The following is a 4,930-nucleotide window of genomic DNA, read 5'->3' on the forward strand; positions in this document are numbered from 1 at the left end:
ATTTTTAAATTATTTTTATGCATGTATGTTTGCATCACATGCATGCCTGCCGCCTGTAGCAATGGAAACCCTAGTGGTTGTGAGCTGCCATGAGGGTCCTCGGGAAGAGTCGTTAACCACTGAGCCATCTCTCCAGCCCCATCTATTTTAATTTTAATGTGGGTGGATTTAGTCATATTCCTTACTTCATGATCAGCTACTAAGGACATAGGAACTTTGTGTTAAGGAAGAACAGGACAGATAAGTATTGAAGACTGTTTTAGCCAGGCTTGGGAAGCAGAGGCAGGAGGATTGCTCTGAATTTGAGGTCAGCCTGGCCTATATAGTGAGTTCAAGGATAGCCAGGGCTGTGTAGAGAGACCCTGTCTCAAAAATGAAACAAAAAATAACTAAGAAAATTAAAATTACAGAAAGCACATTCTAGAGTTTTGGACAAAACTTGATATATTTCAGAAAGTGTGGTTCAGATGATGAAGAGGAAAGCAGGAACAAGAAGTAATTGGAAGGTAAGGCTATAGTAAGGACAGAGATTTTGCTCCAAAAAGATATCTGAGTAGGAAAAGTGGGAAAACCTTCTTTACTTAATTTAGTTCTCACTCTTTTTTCCCAAGTTCTGGTCGTTATTTGCCACTCTTTTTAATATGTATTCTCAAGGACTTACTTTTGACTGAACTCAGAGTTAGAAGTGGAAGCTCCCAGTGAGGATAGCCTACATCTCTTAGCAATCTGTTCCTGGTGTTTATCTTAATTCATATTCCCCCCTCCTCTGTCTCTCTCTGTCTCTCTGTCTCTCTGTCTCTCTCTCTTTTTCTTTTTCCAATACAGGGTTTCTCTTTGTTGCCCTGGCTGTCCTGGAACTCCCTATGTAGACCAGGCTGGCCTCGAACTCAGAGAGATCCACCTGCCTCTGCCTCCCAAGTGCTGGGATTAAAGGCGTGCACCACCACTGCCTGGCTGTCCTTCATTATCTTGGCCATCATGAGTTTAGCATATCCTGCAGCCTCCTTGTTTTTCTTAGTGTGCTGTTTCTTCAGAGCAATGTCAGCGTTTGTGGTGCAGGATACCAGAAGTAACAGGACTCTGAATCTTCGGTGCTTTGGTCCTGGGCTTCTTCCCTTCTTTGTTTAAGGGCTCCCTGACAACATATTGGCAGGCATCATCTTCAGAGAGGCTGAAAAGCTTTCGGACCTTGCTGGCTCTTTCGAGCCCCAACTACCAAGGTGAGGACCAGGAGTATTCCTCCCCTCTTCTTGCAGTAACCAAGTTGAGAACACTCAGGTTGCATCCACAACACATCCTCGAACACACTGGTGCTTCCTCTTGGCAGTTCTCTTTGGTCTATAACAAGAGTGTCCCTCACTGAACAGCGGGCACACTCTACCATGGGCCAAGACACCTTGCTCCATGGGAAAACCTCGTTTGTCGTTCCTGCCACTGATTTGGACCACGTAACCCTAACACTCTTCACTCAGCGCATCAGCAGCTACCTCTGTGGCCTTGTGCTTCTCTCATAAGATGTACAACATTTGCATTTCCTTTACCTCAGTGGGTTTCTAACAGCCCGTGGCTGGAAAGGAGACAGGCATCTTTATCTAGACATGACTGACTGCTTAGGAGATGCCACAAAAAAAGAGACTTCTTTTTGAGACAGCGTCTCACCATAACCCTTGCTGGCCTGGAACTTACTATGTAAACTGTGCTGAACTCAAACTCATAGGAATCCACTTGCCTCTGCCTCCTAGTGCCAGGACTGAAGGTATGTTTTGCTGCACCAGACCCAGTCCTTTGTCTTTCTCCATGATGGCCTCTCCTAAGGCCCAGCAGTAAGTCTAGGGTTACTGTTATTCATGTCGGGAGTTTTTCAACATACTAATTACCTCCCCCTCCAGAGCCTAGTAAAATTAAGATCAGGCCTGGGGGTACAATACCGTGACAGCATGTTTGCCCAGCTTGCAGGAACAGCTCTTCAGCAGCAGCAGAAGTTGAGATCAAGCAGAGTACGGTGGGGATGCCTGTAGTTCCAGCTGCTCTGGAGGCTGAGGCATAAGGTTGCCGAGTTTACCATCACATCTAAAGAGAACAATAGAGATTATACTTAAAATACTGATAGAATATTCTAAGATTCACTTCTGGTAAAGCCAGACTGAAGAACTAAGCTTAAACCCACACTTGGTTTCTTTTCCTTTTTTGTTTTTTTATTTTTGGTGTATGTGTGCACGTGGTGTGAGCATATGCCTGTGCGGTTGTACGACAGGTGTCTTGCTCAGTTAGTCTTTGCCTGATATCCTTTAAGTGAGGGTCCCTCATTGAACCTAGGCATCTGCTGACAGGTAGCAAGCCCCAGCAATCATCCTGTCACCATCCTGGGGTGACAGGTACAGGTGTGGCCACATCTGGCTTTTTGTCATGGGTGCCGGGGATTCAAACTCAGGTCCTTGTGCTTGTATAACAAATGAGTCCTCTTGCTCAGTGAGCTATTTCCCCGGCTCTGAGTCAAATGTACTCACTCAGATGAAGTTGTAGTGCCTGAAAAACTCCAGGAAGGAAAACCCTGGGCTTTCCTGAGCTTAACTGATAGGCGTTGGGTGGAAAGGAGGTACAGGCAGGCTCATCAGACCTCTGTGAGTTTGAGGCCAGCAAGCTCTATATAGCAAGTTCTAGGCCAGACAGGGCTACGCTGAGACTCTGTCTCAGAAAGTAAATAAAACAGAAAACAAGAATATGTTGTATAGCTGGGCAGTGGTGGCGCACACCTTTAATCCCAGCACTCGGGAGCCAGAGGCAGGTGGCCTCTGTTCGAGGCCAGCCTGGTCTGCAAAGAGAGTTCTAGGACAGCTAAGACTGTTACAGAAACTTTGTCTCGAAAAAACAAAAACAAAAAAATGTTGTACATAGATACTGCTAGACCCTAAGGGTTAGGGTCTGTTATTGGGATTTAGTTAGCTGTCTTAAGGAATTTGGGTTTATCTTAGAGGAAATAAGATGCCATTGAGTCTAGTCAAGACCTGGTTGATGAGATTACTATCTTCTGAAGATCTCTTTAGGTTCTTTGTCTTTCTCAACTCACTCATGAACTTCAGATTTCTGGCTAGTGATACAGGTATTTCCAGAATCTCATTCCAATCCAAAGACTCTTCCCATTGTTTTTGTCAGTAAGACCTCCCATTTCATAAAGTTCCTTGTTTGCCTTCCTTTCTTGGCTCCAAGATGGAAAGGTCTGAGAGCAGATCCTGCTTCGGCCTTTTCACATCGCGTCTGTTAACCAGCATATTACCTAGTGCATAGTAGGGACTAAACACCTTTGTAACCAGCATAATACCTAGTGCGTAGTAGGGACTAAGTTCATGTTCACTGAATTAGTTAGAACTAATAGATTAATTTCATTTATTACCCTAGTATTTGAAATATACATTGTGCTCCTAGCGTGGTGGCTCATTTCTGTGATTCTAGCATGTGGAGAAATTGAGGCAGGAGGCTTGTCATGAGTTTGTGGGCAGCCTCAGAGAGAGACCTTATCGAAAAAGAAAACAAAACATAACAAAGGGGACAGGGTCTCTCAGCAGGTGCAGGCTCTTGCCACCAAGCCTGACAACCTGGGTGTGACCCCAGAACCCCTAGAGTGGCGCGAGAGAACCAACCCCTTGAAAGGAGTTCCCTGACTCATGACGTGATACACACACATTCACAGACTACATATATGTACACATATGCACACACACACAAATAAATGTCAAACTAACTACAACAATGGCACTGAAGTGTGGTGTCACACACTGTAGTTCTGGCACAGAACTCCGGGTTGGCCTTGTCTTCACAGGAAGTTCCAGGCTAGCCTGGACTACATACTAAGATGCTGTCTCAAAGAAACAAACATCTCAAAGAAACAGCAACAAAAGACAGAAGGGGAATATTTCCCAGGAGCAGGAACGGCTTTGAGGTTTCTAGTTATACTGCCTTTAACAAAATGGTTTTATTAGAATTTTTTCTCAGTTGAAATACTAGGGTGAAACTAAATTCACTTCATTAAAAGATAACCCAAAGTTTTCTCTTACCATAAAACAGTGGTAGGGAGGATGGGAAGGTGCTGGGGATGGCGAGCTCTCCAGCAGGCCCAGGCTTTGGAAGCAGGAAGATCAGGATTTCAAGGTCATGTCAACTACATAGTGGTTCCAGGCCAACCTGATACACCCCAAACCCTGTCTCAAAACAGCAGCCGCAACGGTGAACAATAGTTAAGGCAGTAAGTCTTGTTTTTCCTGAGAAGTCTAGAAGAACGGTTCAGGTTGCCCACAGGAACAGGCGCTCTTGAGTACTAACAAAGGCAGCTTTGTACAGATGCTGGGGACAAAGGGATAAGATGGTTAAAGTGTATCAATCACCAGTCCGGGGGAGAAGTTTTGCTCTTGGAAGTGGTAAAATTAGGACATCCATACGCCAGAAGAACTTAGGGGAAGAATTTGGATGATGTCAGTCATTTCTAGAGAACGTTTCCGCTGTCACCTTACTGTGACTTCACAGAATTCAACCGAGAAACCGAGCTGTAAAGGTAAGAGTCCTTTGGTGTATGGTTCTGATAACTCGGAAGAAGTTTTCAAAGTTTCGTGAGAAGTAGAGAGACCAGTTCAAACTCGTTATCTGTAGATTTTTGAGGTATTGAAACTTGGCTAGTTTTGTAGTAAGTTTATAGAGATATATTTTAGACTGGACCGTCAGAATCGAACTTTGTTAATATGCAAATGGCCTTATAATACTCACTGAACTAAACTGAAGCTGTTAACGTGTAGATTTGTAAAATGTACTTCTCTGCGCATGTGCACGCGTGTGCGTGTTTGTGTGTGTGTGTGTGTGTGTGTGTGTGTGTGTGCGCGCGCGTGCACGTGCCATGTGCGGGGTGTGTCCCACGGGCACAGGCGGAGGACTGAGGACACCT

At 44.8% G+C, this 4,930-nt stretch overlaps 1 long non-coding RNA gene across 1 annotated transcript; it reads right to left on the reverse strand.

Moving 5' to 3' along the window:
* Positions 1-426: 426 nt before the first annotated feature.
* LOC131901902 (uncharacterized) lies at positions 427-4,456 on the reverse strand. Its single transcript, XR_009376934.1, has 3 exons — positions 4,053-4,456; positions 1,929-2,070; positions 427-1,135 (listed from the first exon to the last, which is right to left on the reverse strand). It is a non-coding gene; the product is annotated as an uncharacterized LOC131901902 (long non-coding RNA).
* Positions 4,457-4,930: the final 474 nt, after the last annotated feature.

The sequence above is a fragment of the Peromyscus eremicus genome, unplaced genomic scaffold (assembly GCF_949786415.1).
Source record: "Peromyscus eremicus unplaced genomic scaffold, PerEre_H2_v1 PerEre#2#unplaced_621, whole genome shotgun sequence".
NCBI lineage: Eukaryota > Metazoa > Chordata > Mammalia > Rodentia > Cricetidae > Peromyscus > Peromyscus eremicus.